Genomic DNA, 21688 nt, shown 5'->3' on the forward strand with positions numbered 1-21688 from the left:
TAATGATGCATCTTATTTTCCTTAAGGTCTCAATATAAACATCATGACTCCATCATGTTTCCATACTCTCTGTAGAACATTCATAAGAATGGAGCAATTTCTCTGAATCTGCCTTGTAAACAGTAACTTACATGGTTCTTTATGAGTAGTATCAGGTAGTTGTGAGTAACATAAGGTGAAAAACCTTAGGATTTATATATCATATTTCTCCCTCATAGAACATTATGTAGGAACCAGTAAACTCAAAGTACAGTAAAGTTTTAAAAAATTATTTATAGTTTATCAGTAGTGCTTCTTGACTTTGTTTTAATGACTACTTTCAAAGGATACCCAAAGAAAAAAGCAAGAAACTTGAAAAAAAACTAAGCAAAGAAGCAAGTCTCAAAAATAAAAGGAAGTTTCCACATGCACTTCAATTCCAGAAAACATGGAAAACAATACTGGCCTGACTAGAAGGTCTGGTTAACTCTTATAAGAAATTATGAGATTTCCTAATTAGTTTAGCACTTATTGCAGTACATATTGATATTGACTACCTGGATGAATTCTAGATGTTCTCAGAGTCTTCTGAATGAATGGGTAGACTTTATTATCTTTTTGTATCCCATCATCCAAACTTCACCAGTAAACAAATGAAACAGTTGCAAAGGTTTTTAATTTATTTTATTAGTGGCTCTTACTTACCATTTTTTTTCATTAAATAGTAGTTCTATTTCTCCCTCTAGTCAGCAAATTCTAAAACTATACTAAAACTTACATGTAAATGTAATAGATGTATATACACAATAGTAAATAATTTATTTCTGTACAGAAATACTAAAATTATCTGTAAGATAAAATTATTCCAGATGTTTTATCATTGTATTTTATCTGTTGGGATCTCTTATACTTTAGCAGACTTCTAAATTAATTGCAATATTGTTATTCATAGATCTTATATTGCAATGTTACTGTTAGCACAAAAAACAACCAACTAGTTACTGCAGAACTTTTAATTTCAATTAATCCTCCTATTCTTTTACATATCACAGAGGCATAGTGTATGATGGCACAAAGATTAAAGACAGAGGAACACAGCAGGAGAGCGCTGTTTAAATTTGCTTATTTTTTGCATTAAAAGTTACCCCTATTTTAAGTTTCAACCATGAGCAAGTTAGTGATCTCTAAAAGTCAACACAGAAGGCCTGTGTATTGTTCTCGTTGGGAACATCATTTCTGAGAGCAAGAGAAGCAGGTATGGAGTTATGACTGAACTCTATTAATTAGAAAATCAAATAACAATCACATATATCCAGACTCCAAATGTTACCAGAATTTCAATATGTTACCTGAAATGATCCATTTTATGAGTAGTAGGGAAATCTTGGCAAATGACACTGTAAATGTGACTTCTGTTTGGATACGTGTAACTCCCTAAGACTCCAAATCAATTACCCACTTCCTCCTAGCAATTCAGAATCTGGATTCTCCAGTCTCCTTAGCTATATGCACCACTTCTGTTCTTTGCTCAGACATCAGCTATTTCCAAGAAAACTAGTGAGGAAAAAGTGTTCTCAAGAATAAGGCTACTCTTTAAGTCATACCAGATTTGCCACATGTCTCTGGTCTTGAAAAACACTGACTAGTCAAACACAAGTAGTGATAGGAAAGAAGTCTGAGGTTTTATATACTATGCCTGAAAAAGGTCAGCAAGTTTTCTTTATCCCAGTCAGCAAATAGCTGGATCTGGACAACACACAGTGAGGTGAGATATTCACCACTCTTCTCCACTTCAGAGCTGTTACTTGGGAAAAACAAGCTGAGCTGAGCAAGAAAGGTGACACCTTTTGTACAAGACAGTACTGTCAACAATAAAAACCTGACAAAACAGGTACCACATGATTTCAAAGGAGATCTGTCATTTCTGATGTGTTCTTGACCTATGCAAAGTCTTCAAATGTAAAGAATTTTGACAGGAGGTACCATTGCTGCTGTGTATGTTGGCAAGACCTGCTGTCTTTCTCACAGAAAAGGGAAAGGAGTGTGTCTCATCAGTGAGAACATTAATGCACCACTCCCCAGTAGTGTCATTCCCTTCCCTATCATAGGCATTCATGTAACTTCAAAGCTCTGCAGGGGGACCTCAGATCCATGAGAAGCTGAACCTTTCTCCAACTGCATCTCCACAAAGACCAGCTTCATCTCTCTCTCTGGCACTTTGGAGGAAGTGCCTCCTGGAAGCCATTGTAATTCATATAATGAGTTACTCAGTCTGAATTATATATGTACATATTAATGGCCTTTGGATAAAATATACAAATACTTCCATTCTAATTACTGAAAATGCACACAGGCTTTATAACTTGTGAAAATATGATAGGGGCATGTATGGGGTGTTCTGTGTTTCCCATTAAAAATAAGGACATTTTTGACAGATGCAATATGGCAGAATATATCAAGATAATTAATTTACGTTCATTCCACAGGGGTGTTTTTCTTTGTAATTTCTCAGCATGACCTCTGTTTCATGCTCAACAGAACAATCAAAAAGGGATTAGTTTACAGACTGAAATCACTCAGAGTTTTATCTTTCCATGTAAAACTTATCTGGTCTAAGTTTGTTTATATGTTGATTGATGGAAACCATAATAATTTCTTTTGCTTGACTCAAACATTCTGATTCAATATTTCAACACATTCTTGTTGTTTTCATAGCTTTCTGATAAATTACTCTTTTTTTCACACTTTTTTATTTCACATAAATGAAACTGTTTCCAGGACCCAACAGCTGGCACTTACTGACTGAAGGGATGAACAGAAAGACTGTGTATTCATAGGATTACAGAACAAGCTGAGAAGAACAATTTATGCAGAGTTTTGTAAGTTTAGTGAGGCAGAAAATAGATTGGGGTCCAGAGAAGAAATGATGCGTCAGTCAAAGCTAAGCATACTGACAGAAACTTCCACAACACAACAGCAGTCATGTGCTTTCTTAGCTTTTGTGACTTCAAGAGTTGCTTCTGAGTTTGGGTGGAACAGATGTTTGTAAAGATCGTACTCTTAAGTGAATTTTTACAAGTCTCTTTTAACTCCTGGCAAAAGCAAGAACAAAGCTGCCTTGAAAGATTTAGAAGATAGTTAAATGCCTTTTAGGAAGAGTCCTAAAGAGTCCCTCTCCTAAAGAGGAAGAAAACTGTGGCTGAGCACTGTGACTTTGCCATTTATATATTGCCCTTGTGTAAACTATTTTCTGAAATTGTGAAATTTCAACAAATACAATCCATTTTTCTGTAGCATAGTGTAGGTCAGTGCTCTGTACTCAATACTGACAAATGAAAGCTAGAATTATATGTATGTAGTGTATTGTAGTTGTCTTTACCAAGATGGGATACTGTGACTGTTTCTCAAGCCCTCCTGTGTGGATAATTCTTTCTAATGGCTTCTGTTGATCTCCTTTTTTTATTTGATTGATAAACATGGAGCTGTTCCCTGAAATTACTAAGATTTTATAAGCAATATTATATTACAAAATATTATTGGCAACACTATGCCAATTACCAGAAAGGTATTAGACTGAAATTTAGCCAGCATCTAAAAAAACTGCTTGTTTCCTATGTGACATACAGCAAAAAGCACCTGTTCATTTTCATTCAAAGTATCTAGTTCATCATTTTACTTCAAGCATATTCTTAGTGGCTTTGAGATAATGGTGCTCAAATTTCATAACATTTAAGAAGAAAGAATGGCTTGAAAGAATCCATGATCCAGAAGCAATGATCATATGTCACTGCTAGTCTGAATTGCACACTATCTGACTTCAGTTATATCCCCTCAGTAACAACTTTACAGGTTACATTGAATGCCTGATTAAGATTTATATTCTATAGAACACAATGTTCATTTAATAATATCATTATTGTTGGGTACTTTACTGATACTTTTATGGGTTTGAGGTCATGTGCACAAAGAGTAAGAAAAGTCACTTCACTGTTACTTTGCGGATAAGAAATAATAGATCATCCAATTTTCCAAGACATGTTTCTCCTATCTTTTATCAGCACACTTCTATCAACATATTTAGATATTTGTGGCAGGTTAATATGGGCCATTTTCACCTGGCAACAGCATCAGTCCTTAGCAACAGTACATGTGTATTCAAACTACTAGTAACACTGAGTCAAAATGGAAGATCAGACTACAGAAACCTTTGGATAATGTATGTCAGGAATTTTCATATATTATTTCACCGTGGCAACCATTTCATTTAATTCCCTAGCAACTCTGAATATAAACTCAGCTTTGGGTTTTTTTTCCCTATTCAAAATTACCTCTTGAGAACAACTAAGATGATTCCCTTATTAACTTTAATGATATTCAATGTTTCACTTATTCCTAGTTTAAGATAAATGGCAGAACTCAATATTGCACAGCAGTGCTCTAAATCTACACAGTACTTCATGGCGTAAAAGCCATGAAAATTAAGACAGTATAGCTGTAATTTAATGTTATTCTTCTACTTCTTTATATATAATAGTATATAGCTGCTATTTCAGAAATTTTTATTAGTACTATAAATGTACAAAAATCATTGTGTTCATCCATCAAACTTCTTGTATCCTGTCTAAGCAGGACTTTATATTGTTTTGATAATAAGGTCCTACATATTCTTCTACTGGAATATTTGAGGAGAAAATAATTTGTCGCTGAAGGGAGTAGAAAGACGCCACTGTTATTTTATCCCCATTCATATGTGTTCCATTTACTTACCCATTGGTATCAGCTAAAATCATAGTAGGTATCTTATGACAAATATCCACTTTGGCTGTTATTTGATCTGTAGTGTAGCAGATCTTGTGGGGATAATTGTCTGGCAGTGGTTCCTCTAAGTGTTAGCATACTGTATAAATTTTGTTTTCTACAAGTATCTCACTATATTGAAATCGTTAAATTTCTCACTTTTCTGTTTAAAGAGCCTTCTGGACTCCATGTGTGAATAATTAAAGGAATATTATCCCACTTTGCAATCTTAAGGAGATTAACATTAAGCTAGAATTAAAATGGTATTTATGTATACCATAGAATTCAAGTGACAAACATGGAGAAGAAATGGAAAGCAATGTGAATGATCACAAAGCTTGCTAGTTCTATTTGTGTCTTCAGATTTTTACAAGCCATTTCCTTATTCAATTGCAACAACAATCTATCTTTCTCTCTTCCCCTGCCTCCTTTTCCCTTCCCCCAATGGTTTAATGGGCTGCATTGGATATGAACTTTGTCCCCTTTTCAATTTTTAGCACTGACTTTTCTTTCTAGTTCTCCATATGGGTTTTTAAGCAACAAAATAATTTTACATGCTCAGAGGAAGCTTGAGATTTTAGAGATATAAGTAATCTGACCCACAAACACAGTGCCTTTTCTGGTTGTTTTGCTTATCAGTGTTTAATGTTGTGGCTTAGGACTTGCCCACACATTAAGTAATATTATTCATCTTGTGTCATCATGAAGCACTAATCTGTTCCAAATCTTAACTGCAAATGATCTTCTTTTATACACTATGCACACTGTAAAGGTATACAATTTTTTCTGCATATGCAATTATTTCTACATATCCTTTCTGCCTCGGCAACTAGACACAGAGGACATTTCTTATTGTTGTCATGGGCACGTTTGAAATTTCTTCACTTCCCATGGTGTATTTCCACTTAACTAAACTCAATTTCAGCTTATTAAAAACAAGGTCCTCTGGATTATAAAATAGCCTCAGAGCAACAATAAGCTACAGCACAATGAAAAACAATAGCAACAAAACAAAAACAAAAACAAAAAACACCACCAACAATAAAACAAAACGCCAAACTAATTCAAAACCTAAAAATCTCTCTTGCATGGGCAAGTAATATATGACAAAATGTGGTGAAATAAATTGTCTATTATCAATATTACTATCATTCAGTTACTTGTATTCTCTTTCTGTGCTATTCTTTTTGAGGCAGAGGAATGAAAATCCTGTTAGTGTATCAGACAAGAATGAGATTTCTGGAATGGAAGTTTTGTGTAAATTTTAATATACTTGGTTATGTCCTAATGTCATGCTAATGTTATGTTACTACATTAAGTTAGGTTTTCCAGATGACACAACAAGTATGAATTTCGTAGCAACATGTAAAATTATGAACACATATAAATATATTTTCAGATTTCACAAGCTTTAGATAATGAGTAGAACTGTTCAATATATTGTGAAACCTAACATTGGGAATTCTTCATGAACAAACAGAAGTCAGAGTTTAGTATGTCTTATTACCATAGAACCTGATGGTACGTTTGTTCTTTTTGTAAGCCCTTTATATTATTTTAGCTTCAGAATACCAAAGCTAAACATTTTCCATATTAATTTTTTAATGAGAAATGAGAAAAAGGTATCTTCCCTTCTTTGGCTGTAAAGAGAAGCTAACACACAAAGAAATGGTATTTTATCATAAGAAATAGAAGTGCAAGTGCTGTAAAATGGCAGAGAAGTTCAAGCACCATGTACAGAAATTAAAAATTTAATGTGATTGATTTATCTTTTAAGAATATGTTAGACAGAAATTATATTGAATAAGTGACCACTTTCTTCTCAAGGGAAAAAACAGGTACTAAGGGGTCAGGCTTTCATAATGGAGCAATTGTAACGCTACTATTTATACAGGGGTTTCTGGAATAAATATGAAATAAAAATCATATTTTAAATCATTTTCTGGTGCTAGTTAGTGGACTGATTTAAACCACATCTTGTGGCTCAGGAAAATTCATCCATTGCATTCAGAAAATTTGGAACCAATCCTACAACTTCTCTACACTAACAGAAGAGTGGTGAATATTGTAATTCAGATTTTTACATGCATTTAATGAGTTTGCAAAGTCAAAACGAAATACTGAAATGCAGATATCATGAATGGCAATATCAAGATAGACTATTAAATAAGGATACAGATTAAATTATGTATGTGTCTCCAGTTACAAATAATTTTGTAAATTAGAAAGGATGTTCAAAAATAGTTCTAAGATTTCTCTTCTAATAGCCAGACTTGGGGAAGATCAAAACATCATAAATTAGACAGAGAACATAGCACAATAAGAAAATGTAGAAGCAAATTGAGGAGATGACTGGAAACATATTTTTAGAAGGAAAACAAGAGCAATATATTTTTTGGAGGAAATGAACCAAAATAGTAACCTTTATTAGGTAGAAAAGTCTTGACATGTCCTACACAAGATAGGAAAACAAGTCATTGCTGTAAAACACTTACTGACATTGTTCTATAATGCAATATATCCTAAGAGATTTAAGGTTTTACATGTCACTGATCAGACCCCAGCTAACACTATTTAAATTAATTTTTCTGGAGTGGATACACTACCCTGCAGTGTATGTTACTGTTGTTAATCAGTTTATTGACTGAAGTTCATCCCTGTGCAGTGGATCTTTCCAATACCCATTGAGAGAAATTAAAACTTGTTCCTGCAAACACTTAAGCATCTGCTCATTTTTGCATGAGTAAGGAGCTCTTTTCAATTTTAGCAGGCTTGCTGATGTGTATAGACTTCAGTGTTCATAAATGTTTCATAGCATCACTGTTGAGAAAGACTGTGTTCTAAATGTGCACTGCATTTATCCTCTAGTAGCCCTCAGTGTAATTGTGCATTTGCAATAAGTAAGCTGTTTCTTCTGCAGAAATACAAAAAAGTCAGCTGTTTGATTACTTAATTAATACCTATTATGAAAAACAAAAATATGTTCCTATAGTCATTACTTTGGCCTCATACTAAACATTTTACTGATAATTAGACCAACAGGCAAAAGGTGCAATACCACGGAAAGTAGTGGAGCTGTAACTGATAAAACTAATACTGGTACTAGGCTGCAGACTTTGGTGCAGTGCTTCTGTGGAAGTTACTGCTTGAAGAGAAATTGCATATTTAGGCTTTTTCATTTATAAGTAAACTAAAAAATAATAAAGATTGAGGGAAATTTTTTGAATACTAGCTTTTCTGTGAAAGACTGTCATTGAAAGATGGAGCAAGAAAAATGGGTTAGGAAGTCTGCTAAAGAGACTTGATACTGAAGACAGTGTGGCTTAAAATAAGGGAAAATAAATAAAAAAAAATTAAAAAGTAATTTTAAAAAAATTCAAAAGGGAAATTAATGGAAACACCAGTATGCTCTAAAGCCAACAAAGAATTTCTAAGTGGTAGCTCCTTTCACTAGAGAGAGGACGGGAATTGTTGAAATATGAGAAGAAGAGAAAGAAAAGACTGAAGAATGATACATGGAAACCATTATATCATTTACTGGAAGGACTTCATAAAGGGCAAATTCAAAACCCTATCTCTTCAGCAGTGGAGGTCTCCAGGAAGATGTGAACTGATGTTTTTAAAATATTCTTACAAATGGAACAGAAAACTTTCTAGTAGCAGACAATTCTTCTTTTATCTTACTAACATTTCATCTCTCAAGTACAATAAAGGTTGTACCCACTGATTGTCCACTAGATACTTTATTTATTCAATGGTAGCATATATGCAATTTAATTTTCTAAAAATATACCTTTCGTCTCAAGTCTTCTTAAAATACACTTGTTTTATTTATTGTTATGTTTTTGGAAATATATGTCCTAAATTGCCTTAGAGCACAGTGACATTCCTTTGCTCAATATATTTAACACTCAGTTGGTCACTTGCATTCAATGTTTACTGAAGAAGCTAAATCATGTATAATTTATGTATTTTACCCTGTCAGTAGAATTTCACTTTGACTATTCACATGTGAAAAATTATTCATTCATCTAAGTATTTTCAAAATTTTCCCTTTAGGTGAGGGGGAGGGAGGTATTTGGAGGGTTGACATTTTTTTCTTTTGTGTTGAAATTACTGAGGAAAGGAGAACCTAGAGTAAAAACCACTCTTAGCTTTAAATGGGAACTACTGTTTATTACACATTTTGCTACAAGGCACCTGGAAGTATGTGGCAAAAGGGTGGAAACTGCATTGAAATCCAGAGTCATGCTGACCTGCTTCCAGAGTAGATGATAGACAAAAAAAAAAAAAATTACTCAGATGTGGTGTTAATTTTTTTACTCTTCTCATCTCTACTAATTTATGGTTTCCCCATTCCTAAGAGAGCCTTTTTCCACTCTTGCAAACAATATTTTTGTGAAGAGCAACTTTTACATGGTCTGTCTTTAAGAACACCTCCCAGTGCATTTTCCTAAAATTAAAAAAAAACAAACAACAACAACAAACAAACAAACAAAAAATATAATAAAATATATCATAATATATTACTAGTAGCATTTTAGAATATTTTTCCCTTGGGTGTCTTCAAGAATACAGTAAAAGTACTATGGAGACATAAAATCAGATTATCCTCAGGATCTATGAACCAGAGCAAGAATCAGGACCAGATTAAAATGAACAAACAGTGAAGCTGCTCTATCGAGCTTAGCCTGGCACAGACACCTCCATCAAAAATGAAAGTACAAAGGGAAAAACAGAACAAAAAATGTGTTGATTGTTGCAGTGTCTCCTCTTGGGCCCTGAGGCATCTGCTGCACAGAGAACAAATGCTTAGATTTGAATTACCTTCCTTCCATTTTTGTATCTCCTGCTGTGGTCCTGTAAGCTGAATGAAAATTAGATTTAACCATATTTCTTCTGTTTATTCTTCTTTGGCCAGCAATGTGGGCACACTATGGGATAGATAAGTCAGCATGGTGTACAGGGGATCTACCCTCTGCTTCCCAGCTATGGGCAAGGTTCCAGCACAAGGTCCAGGAGGATGACGTACACCTAAGCCAGCCCATCCTCCATTCCTGTGAGATGGGAGAGTAGAGGTAGCCAGGGAATGCAGGAAAACCTGATTGCCTTGTGGTGGACATAAAGAGGCCTTCTGCAAGAACACAAAATCAGTTTCACTTCTCTCCACAGGCTTCAACATACTGACCAGGTTCCTATAACATTACTTTAATTTCTAGAATCTGGAATATGTGTGTGCTTGCCAAGGAACTGTCTGCTGGTTTCTATGCAAAACACATGAAATAGATAAGTTGTTCGAAGAATTTGGCTGCCTCAGAAGTGTGTTCAGCAAAATCATTGTTAAAGTAACAGCTCTCTCTACCCCGGTTCTTTTAAGACTGAATAATAAAGCAATAGAAATTTTGGTAGAAAATTGAGGATGAGTAAATCGAGTGTGGAAAACATAACAAAGGAAAGATTTCTAATTAACAGAAGACCCTGTCTGTGGTATTTGCAAAGCCATTGCCCCAGTTTTGTGCATGGGGGGAAGTGACTCTCTCTGGCTTCCAAAAAGAAGGATTTGGATTCCTGTCAAAAACCACCGTGGTGGCATCATCTGCCATTGTTCATTGTCTCCAGGTCCATTGTAAGCATTTTTGAATGTGAATCACCCTCTCTTTTGTATACTTATTTTATTAATATGACTGTTGTTGCTTTTTGTTTTTTCTCATTGCTCTTTCTAGTAAACTGTTCTTATCTCAACCAATGATCTTCACTTCTTGTGCTTCCAGTCATAAACTCCAAGCTAGAGCAGGAAGTGGGAGGGAGAGGGGAAACAAGAAAGTGGTGTCTAGTTTGGGAGAGTCTTGCTGGGGACATTAAATTGGGCAGCACCATTCCTAAACCACAACCCACAAAAAAATCCTTTTCTGTTTCTCCATTGTAAATAATGGTTCTGTGATTATTTTTCAATTAATTAAGCAACCGAATATTGGCTTTAAAATATTCAGCTGCACTTCAGAACACAAATTGAAGACATTCTGCCATTGTCTTGAACTTGACAAATCCTCTGTCATTGTTAGATCCTGTGGAAGAAAATATTTCTGTTAATAGAAAAGTGCAGCACCTTTGGAGAGGCAATTCCCTTTGAGAGCTGCCTTTAGACCTCTTAGAGGGAGTGTCTGTAAATTTTTTCATTGCATTAGCTAAGTATTGAATTAAGTTCTTGTGTTTTCATTTTCTTAATTTGAAATTGAAAATATTTATTGATTGTGTGCAAAAATCTAAACATAGTTCATGATTCTATGAAGTCTATTTCTGTTTCTTTTTCCACAATGAAAACGAGTATCTATTTCAGTCCACTGAAGAAGATTGAGTTTATGTTTTTATAAGTCATGATTGGAGGGATAATTCTTTTGCCTTTTTATTACATGGATTTACTGTTATATAGAATGAAACCTAAGAAAGAAGGTGTACTTTTTAATTGCATAGAACTCTTTTCCTCTTAGACATTAAATACTCAATGTACAGAATGTTCTTTCCACTTGGATTCAAAATAAAAAGTAAAACTTGCTTGTGACAATTTTTAGTGTAAATTCTCTAACATAATTTATTATTTGTTTCACAAAGTTTTACTTTGCCTATTTTTTTTCCTTAGGTGAGGAATTCAGTGGAAAGCAGAAAAATCCACAAAGGTTCAAAGTAAGATTTTACGTCTACTCACTTTCTAAGTCATCATATTATTTTTCCTGTAAGGCCTACAGATTATTTTGGTTTGGATTTCCTGTTATAAACCACAAATATCTTTCTAATTATCAATTTTTATTAAATCTTGGAAAGTGTATCCTGTTTGAAATTCAAATATCTCCTAGTCACAAAATAGAACATAATTTTTGAATCAGTAGGCTGTGTAATAAACACATAGATACCTCCTAAGGTAAGATCATGGGTCAGATTTTGCAGTTTTGGAAAAAGAGTCTGGTTGCTTCAGCATGATTGCTAACTTGTGCTATGAATTAAATGGAATGTTAGTGAATGCATTGAATGATTAGCAACAGCAACTAAAATGGGTACTGAGTACTTCTAGCCTACTGTTTTGTGTACTATCTCACAATACCCTTTGAAGCAGGAAAAATACTTACCTATAAAGGTTAAATAAGACTGGACAGCAATACACTGATTCTTGTAAAAACTCTGCAAGGTGTAGCTGTAGGAGAAAGAGGTGTCAAGCTTTTAATATTCTTTCTGTCTACTTTGTATAATGTAATATGTTTGATAGGTACATATGACCTCACCCCTCTTTTTAATGAGTAAGGTAGGGTATAAACTGAAGTAGATCAGTCCCCAGTGATAGATGATTCATGACAAGTAAAGTATTACAGAAAATTGTGATTATTTTATACATGTACAGGAAGTTTGGCAATTTATAATACCTTCTATATACTATAAAATACATGTATGACAATGTATAGAAAATTTGGGGGTGTTGGTTACACAACAAGAGTTCAGTTTTTTCTGTAATCACGGGTAATCTTCAAGTTTCACACCTTAACCTATTAAATTTAAAACTGTGACAAAAAAAAGCTGAAAAACAAGGTGGGAATAATACCACTTATGTACCTGTGGTTATTAAGCTATTTAGAGAAAAATTAATAATTTGTAGATAAATATAGAAGAATCCTAAATTGGTCCTGTAAATGACTAATAGGTGAAATTCAGCATGGAGGAAAAGTGAATTTCTATTTCTTGAGAAAAAGCAGTCCTAACATCACAAGCAATCATAGTTTGAAAGTGATTAATTATCATCCTAAGTTAGACAGCTCATCTTTAAAGTAAATAAAGCAACAAGAGCAAGGGGGCAAGATGAGGAGTAGGACAAAAAAGGAGGATCAAAAATAATAAGTCAGTTAATGTATGAGTAAGGACTACATATCTAGCATACTTCAATCTGGAAGAGACACAAACTGAAGAAACCATAGAGAAGTTTATTGAAATAATGTCAGGGGTGTAAAAATCAAAAGAAGAAACCAAACATTTGTATTTTATTTCAGTATTAAAACTACACTCTGAAAAAAACTGAAGTAAAGTTCAGAATAAATGCAGCTTCTAGGGGAAATCTGAAACTTCTTGCAGAAAGTTACTAGGGACTCAAAATATGCCATAGGCTCAAGAAAGAAAAATCCCATAAATACACTGATAATCCCTCTAGCTTCAGAAACTCCCTAAAGAGCAGTCATGTGAATACATGCCTAAGGGTAGTAATATTATATAATTGCACCGTTCTTACATTTCCCAAAATTTCCTTTATTAGCTACTTCATATCCCAGGGGCACTATTGTATTATAAACGTGACCATTATTACTTTTATTGTACTGCTTATAGAATATGATACCAACTGGAAAGCAACACAAAAATATAGCTAGGGAATTAAATAAGTTACCAGACACACACGTTAGCCTCTCTCTAGCCCCCCTATCTTCATGGAATTTTTATGGTTTATGTCACTCTCAATCTTATGTTAAATGGGAGCGACAATACCAGGAGTCCAGAAAAAACTTGTTGTTAGGTATGACGTTCCAGCAGAATTCATCTTTGCTTAGGTAAATCATATTGAATAATCACAGTAAATACAAACTATGTTCTGTACCAGCCTCAGTGGAGGGAGATATTCCAAGCCATAAGAGACAGTGAAATTAAGCCAGAATTTTTTTCTCATATATTCCTCACTAATATGTTTATAGACAATAATACAGAGTGAAAAGCATTAAAGATAATAAGGAAAACTGAACATACCAAGTAAGAAAGGTTATTGCGCTTCTAGGAAAAAACTGGAATTTATTATTATGAGAAGATTAAAAAAAGATAACAGATTAACAGGGTAAGTCAATTTAACTAAGACATACTTCTATGTTCAAAATTCAACTGGTATTACATTTTTGAATAAAAAAATAATTATTTAAAGTTTTCTCTTATAAAAATATCTAAGAATTGTTTTTTTTATCAGAAGACTTTCATATGAGAAGACTTTCATATGGTTGGGTTTTTTTTTTCCTCTTAGCTTTTTTTTTTTATAGTGGAAAAATGTAAATATTTAAAAACACAGAAAGGAAACATTGGATAACATGTGAGAAGCTATTCTTCCCACAGTCACCAACACCTATCTTTCTTTTTTATTTTCCCTGTTGGCATTAGCCAGATAAGTTTCTGTTCTTTCTGGCTTATATGTTGATAAGGGATTGATGGGCACACATATCACTGTACTCCTGGACAGGGGCTGCCCAAGGTCTGCGTTTGTTTGCAGAGGTGCTATTTAACAGCATCACCCTTGATCAGTACAAGGTATTATTTTAAAATACTCCCTCTATCTCTCTGTCTTTTATGTTTCAAGCCAGAAAGAAAAAATAGAGACAAAGACTGAAACAGGGTGTCTAGAGCTAATTGACTAGCATATTTAAAGTGGGTTGTGGTTGCTTAGGAACATTTATAGACTGTAACTGAAGCTTGATTATTAAATAGTCTGCAGGGCAATGTAGGACAATGTATTTTTACAAGAGCAAGATCCACAGGGAAAGATGGTTTGTAGCTTAATATTGAAAGGAAACATATTTACAATATTTTTTTTACATTTTATTTTTAAGTCAAATTAAACAACATTATTGAAAAAAAAATTAACAACACTTATGTCAGTGCAGTAAACTGAAATTCAGTGTCATGGTAACTTACTATTTATTCTGCAAGGCCCCCAGTTAATTCCAGAAGTAGTTATTTCTACATGGCTCCACTTGAGAGTAGGCAATTTAATTATTACAGTTAACTGCATATTATATAGGAAGAATCTGATTTGGGAGGTCAAAGGACACTGAAATGTGTAAAGTGCAGCAATCTTTAACTACATAACAATATTGTGTATACAAAATGTTATAACAAAAATCTGGGAGGGAGGGCATACTCAAAGTCTGAACTCTGTAGAGGGGAAGGCAAACAATATGTCCTACAAACATACTGGTATTATTTCCAAGGCAGAAGTTTTACAAAAAGTATATAAAATAATCTATAACCAACTATATTTGTCTGTTAAAATCTCTTTATCTAACTATTTATTTTTAAAAACCCCATCAATAATGCTTATGTTGTCATTTTTTGGGGGATCTTCATGAAAAAAAAAAAAAGTTCAGTTTTTCTATAGCATGTTTTAAATTTCTTCACAAAGCATTAGTGAAATGTCAGGGATTTTTGATTCCCAGGTAATGCATTTTTATTTTCCTGCTACACATTAAACCATTCATACTTCTGTTGCAGCCACGAAGTCACTTAAAACATTGAGTCACAGATCTTATATAAACTGACAGGTTTCTAGGAAATTTTTGTCTTTCCTGAATCCAAGTAAAATTACTATGCAAATGGTACAATCAGAGGAATTCTATCCTATCTGGCTGAAATCTAAATTTAGACTTCATTGAAGTTTTGTCAATAAAAACTGTAAATCATAGGAACACTATAGGATGTCTGGCCTGTACACGAATTAGCAAACAAAGATAAAGATTTTAAGAGGGATTTTTTTTTTTTTTACTATGCAATATTGAAATATTTCTACTTACAAAAGTTCTAATTGTTCCAGAGCAAAATAGTATCTATTAACACACACAGGTAAAAGGAATGAATAGTAAACAAGCACCATAAATTATTAATAAATCAGAAGTTTAAGTGTTTAAAACACACATTTCCAAAGTGTCAAAGTAAATGTGATTCTTCTAGCCTTCTTAGCTATCTATCTTGAGAAGACATTAGCAATGATGAAAAATATTCAGTGTGTTACTGATCAAGACTAATCTCCTCTAATTACTGTTTGAGTTAAGATTCTGTAGAATTAACCAGATTTCTGAGCCCTGTAAACTTCTAGTACAAACTTAACCTTTACCAAGACTAACCGGAACTAAATCTGAAATGAAAACAAGGAGACTATTTAGCCATAAAATGACTGATGATAGCATCATATGAAACTCTGCCACATGCATAATAAAATGCTGTTCTCTACATAAAGTGAAACACTGAAAATTGGAGTTGAAAACATCATCCAATCTTTCTATTAAATTAAATTATTATTTGTTACCATGTTATATCAACAATATTCAGAAGAAAATTATATTATTAAATACTGTGGTACATCCTTAACAAACATTAATAAAACAAATAACAAAATAAAATTTTTCTTATTTCCTGTAAAGTAAATTTTTTTCATTTTATAATTCAGTGGAAAGCCATTCAGTGAAACTATTATTGGAAAATATATATTCGGGAGCTCTATTTAGGACATTTTCAGCTTAAAAGCTATTACACCTCAGGACAGTGATAAAGGAATTGGGCTTCTTCAACCTAAATGAGTCACAAGAGATCTTTCTGGCTTGAGAAAAGTTAATATTTTTGAGAAAACGTAAGTGGTTGTTGCAACTCACTGAGACATAAACCTGTCATCAAATATTTAAGAAGGTAGAATCAGTCTTATAATTTTATATCAATTACTTACCTTCAAATCCAAATCTACATAAAAGAAGCTAATAGATAAAATTGCTAATATTTATTAGAGAAATTATTTGTCTCTCAAGATTACAGTACTATGCTATCTAACAGTTACCAAAGAGAAAAAAACTCTTCAAGTAGCTTCTGTAATTTTATACCATGTGTTCATGAAGTAGCAAGAACTGTCTAGGGGATTTTTTTGTATATAAGGATAATATATTTGAAGATGACCTAAAAATTTGTGGAATGATTAGTAATGGCTTCCAGACAATTTTTTAAAATTTTAATTCTATTGGATCAGAGGGAACAACTTTTTATAGGTGTTATTAAAGAAAAAGAGAAAAAAAAAGAAAAAAAAAAAAAAAAAAAAAAAAAAAAACAGAAAGTTGGGAAAGACAAGGAAGGATTTATTTCCAGTTCAGATAAAAAGATTTGAAGGAGTTTTCAAGTGTATTACCTTTACATATAAAAACAGTACAAACATTTCTGTATAAAATGAGTTGGAATTATGAACCTTTTAAAAGAATTCTTACACTGTTGTCTGCAATTTGTAACAAATTGACTAGCCTAGAATGAAATTATAAAAACTTTTCATTGATTGATAAAGTAAGAAGAAGCAATTTATAATTATTGCTTTAAAATAATACAGTAAAATTTTGTAAACATGAAAGGCCACAATAGTTTATTCCCTGCATCTTCAGCTAGATTGTTAATGGAAATCCAGTATTGAAAAAGACTCTGAAATGTACCACCATCCTACAGAAAGGATGTTAGTTGTCTCCTTCCTTGAAATTCATAGGAGACTGTTTTATCTATTGGAAACTAAGGAGGCAAGTACTTCAGACTGATAATTAAAAAGGAATGGCTTTGTGATTTATCATGCTCAACATTTGTTGGAAAAGACCGCTAAGTCAATTGAAATATGAATAAGTACACAAGAACAAAAACAATCTGCAAGTTTTGTGCTTTCCTATGTTATTGGTTAGCCTGTTAAGCTATATTCCCTGTAGTGTAGCATGCAATCATTTACCTAACCCCTTTCCTTTTCTAAGTCTGCATAAAGGCACCAGGAACTTGTTTCTGCAGCCATTTTAACTCTCATTACTATGTTCTGAATATATGACCACAGCCAGGGGAGAGACTGTGCTCCTGGCCCACATTTAAATTCATTGTGAATACTTCCAACTTGTATAGAAGTAGCACTGAATTCACAGTGGGATGAGAATTTCCCTCTTTCTCTTTCAAGTAGAAATGTGTAATTTTTATTGCAGTGAATATCTGGATTTAAGTTCTACCATTTACTAACTGGATAAAAGCACTAAAGTAGACCTGGAAATACTTTAAATAGGTGCAAATTGAATTTATACTCTATTTAAGGACTGTTTCGGCACTGATGGTATACTGACAAAACAAAATCCACAGTTTGCAGTGGTTTGAACTAAACTGACGTGTTCCCTTTTTGTTTACATCAGGCAAAATTAGCTGAAGCTGCGAATCTAAACATGTTTGGGACTGATTCCATACCAGTTTTATTAAACCTGTCATTAATATATGATTTTCTTGTTTTGAGCGGATTAAACTTGTAAGGACTAAAAACCAAATTATGGTCTAGACACTAGCAATTAGTGTTGCAAGTCCTGTTCTCTTGCTGTGGGCACTGTGTATCTTAATAACATGCCTGAAGTTTTAGTGTATTGTTTCCCCTAGTTGGATGCTGCTATTGGATTATTTTTTTATCCCGCTGTAATCACATACATTAGTTCATCTGACTTTTTCTCAGCTACCAAACTAATAATTATTAGACTGCTTAATGATATATTTAGTGCTGATTTTACTATTTATTCATGTATATTTAAATTCTTTTTTTCTTCCTGTAACCACTTTGTCCCAGTTTTGTAAGAGATAAAATGTTCACTGAAGCATGATACAACAGCCGTATGTTCAAGAGCTGTTCATCACTAAATATTTCTTCATAACCATTTAACAGTGTCTGTTTGATGTAAGAGAGTAGGATTGTCAGTCCAATAATATGAAACCAAGCAACAAGGGAAGATTTATTTTCACCCTTTTTAAGGTCTTATATTTTTTCTTGACAAAAAAAAAGGTATCTAATTAATTGAAGAGGGCAGGGATTTATGTATGATTTATGTAGAGTGTGCCCTGTAGTCCTATAAACATGAAAAGGTTAATGTTGCCGGTATGGACCAGGTTAAATGTTTTCAAAAGGAGCAAGGAAGTATCTAAACAACAAAAAAGTGCCTTCTAAAGATTCAAATCTAACTGTTTCACTCTGATTTCTCACTCTGAATGTGTAAAAAATTGTGTGAAGTGCTCCTACAGATCACCCGTTAATTTTTACTGAAAAAATTTCACTACTAGGGTCCACTATTGGGAAATCCAATGTTCCGTTTCAGCTCAAGAATCTCTACCCATATATTCCATCCTTAAAAATGTTTTGGAGTATTTTAGTTCAAAACAGATCGAACATGTCACTTTATCTGGACTAGAATTAGTTATCCTCTGTATTACATAACTCAGATAACCAGCAATTTCTTAAAGGTGCAATTTTTGGCGAATATTTTTTGGTCCATTATGACATAGATATGTGTCAAAAAAAAAAAAAAAAAAAAAAAAAAGTAGATGCAAGTGTCAGAGAGCCTTTACCATTTATAGGAAAATGGAGAAGTACTCTCTCTTCAGTAAAACTAAAAGGTAATTACTTAAAATAATAAAATAAAGTCTGAAAGGTAAATCCTTTAAATACATACTGAAAAGACGTACTATTTATAAATAAATGCATTTAGGGATCAACACCACTCAGAAAAATACAATTGACAACATATAATCTTGAGATGAAATGAAGCAGAGATTAACGATCAAATTCTAACACAGAATAAAAATTAGTGGGTATTTTGTTTAGTGTTTGTATTTTTCTTTTTAACAGTCAGAAGAGGGAATAGTGAAGGAACCAACAGAGTTGGTATGAAACTTCAGGAATTGGGTTTGTTGTGCATCAGAAGGGGCAAAAAGGAGGACAGCTGGTTGTCTCACATCTAGCATTATTTCAGAATTAATTAACTAGAATTTTATGTGCTATACTGTGTTGATCTCATGCTCTTTGTTCTAAATTCTTGTGAGGAGAGGTCAGAAATACACCAACCTCTGCATCCCTTGTGCTGCACAGCTTGGCTCTGATGCTCAGGGGTATTAGTCTTTTAGTGAATCAATGAGGAACAATCAAAGCAGCAGTGATTTCATGACATCATGGTTGTTCTCCTGGTGCCACTCAGAACTACATCCTGTTTAGCATTACTATTGGGAATGCTGCCTGAAACTGAATTATGAACCACAGGGGGAAAAAAAAGTTGACCAGATTTAACGCACATTTACAAGCAGCTTATTCTGTCATTACCTATGCCTTCCTTTTATTCTCTTTTTCCTGCTACTTTTTAATCACACTATTTCAGAATATATACAGAAAGAGATGGACATATCCTTATGACTGAAAACATATTTCTTCCTTTAATGGCAGTAAGACTAATATTTTTCTTCTGATGCACACAGAATTTTTTTTTCACTTGGTTTCTGTGACTAATTTGAATATGCAGATTTATGTGTTGATCTCTGAAGCAAAGTGGTCAGGCATTAGGTTCATTATATGTGACTTGTTTTAGACTCAAAATTAGCAAGACAGTAACCCTCCCAATTCTAATCTCTGACTTTCATTATGATTTTATGTTTTAGCTAAAAGCTTTCTATTTAAAGGAAAGTGAACGTCCATGGAAAACAAAGGAACAATTCACAGCTATGATTAGAAGAAAGACAGTCACTCTTTGTGAATAAAAGTATGACCCTCAATTCCTAAAGAATCACGACCTTAATATTAGCAATAGGAGAGCCGTACAAACTTAGTATGGTTATCATCCACACAGAATTTGAAGGATTACATCTACAGTAGTGTTATGCTATAAATTATGCATGTCTTCCTGTAATATGGAATACTTCCTGTGCTCTGACCTCCTCTATTTATTGATGTTAGTATGTCAGAAGACTTTCCTGAAGTTAAAGAAATACTGTACTGTTTGCATTGATCTTTAAAACACTGGTTAAATATATCTGAGAGCAAAGTGTGTGTCTAATTACAATTATATACATAAGCATTAAACTCAGTGGACCAGGCTTGCTTTTTTTTTTTTTTTTTAATTCAACCTGGATCTTTAATAGATTTCCTGTAAAATATCTTCCATGAAAGAAGTGTTCAATTCTTTAAGTTTTTCCCAATATCCTGCATTATTTTAAAAGCATTTACCGGTAAGAAGTTTATATTATAGTTATTTCAGACCTTCTAGATTCTCAGCAAACCTAACATTAGTGCAAGGGTTTGAGGAAAGAATTTTAAGGATTACTTTATGTTCATTGTCTCACTTTCATCACAGGTATTGCACCTCACATACAACACATAATTTTAGAAAAAAAGGATATAAGATGGTGGTAAAACCAGTCCTTTAAACTTAGTTATAGAAGCTGAACCTTATATGTATTCCAGTGTTGATATGAATAAATAAAAGCCTTGGACACCAGGTTGTGATTCTGAAACACACTTCTTTCTTGAAAGAGATTAAGTCGCTCATCATCAAATAAATGGGCAATTATTTCACAGTGAAACGCCCCAAAAACGGTGTCACGTTTAAAGTGCCCAGTGGGTCACAGTGTCAGAGATACCTGTTCTGGCAGAAGCATCCATCACGGGGCATAGTGCAGAGACATATGGGTGAACTTGCTTGGCTACGGAAGGAGAATGGCATGTTCAGGCAGAATTGCCCCTGAGCTACTGAGCTATGAAAAGTGCCAGGGCTTGTTAGCTTACAGGCTGTGCCTTGCTAGCAGAGGCACACTCTTTCTTTAGATGAGAGCTGGCTTCTGTGCACCTCCCATGCTGCCTCGTGCTGCAATGGTTGCATGAGGATGGGTGTAGCGGATGCAGGTGTCGTGATTGCTACAGTGTGGGCAGCTCATTTCTTAGAGTAGAAAAAGCTCCTTTTCTGAGTGCTTAATAAATGTTGTACCGCAGCAGAAATTATATCTCAACATTGCATTAAAACTGATCATTAGCATTTGGTACATATACCAAATTAAATAAGCACTGAAATTGGAATAGTCTTAAGTGAGGTATAACTAATTTTTGGGTTTGAGTTTTTTCCACGTGTCCAAACAGTTAAACAGTTTGTAGAACTAGATGGAATTTTAAAATTTCATAGCATTTGCTTATTCATATGTATGTGAATGATATTTCCTGCCTAAACACTATATTTTTAAAATTATAACTTCATTAAAAATATTTTCAGAATTACAATCTTTATCATACGTATATATTTTATTAATTTGGTAATCATATCAGCATAGTGTCTCATAACTG

The 21688-nt window shown here is 33.4% G+C and overlaps 1 protein-coding gene across 31 annotated transcripts in view; it reads left to right on the top strand.

Moving 5' to 3' along the window:
• Positions 1 to 21688, top strand: part of PTPRD (protein tyrosine phosphatase receptor type D) — a 1154377-nt gene that overhangs the window by 686258 nt on the left and 446431 nt on the right. For all 31 annotated transcript variants that reach the window (XM_085567659.1, XM_085567666.1, XM_085567665.1 and 28 more), the window contains one exon: positions 11414 to 11457. The gene's annotated coding sequence lies outside the window, so the exon portion shown is untranslated. The remainder of the gene's footprint in view (positions 1 to 11413; positions 11458 to 21688) is intronic.

Source organism: Lonchura striata, chromosome Z, assembly GCF_050655825.1.
Source record: "Lonchura striata isolate lonStrDom1 chromosome Z, ASM5065582v1, whole genome shotgun sequence".
NCBI classification, from domain to species: Eukaryota; Metazoa; Chordata; class Aves; order Passeriformes; family Estrildidae; genus Lonchura; species Lonchura striata.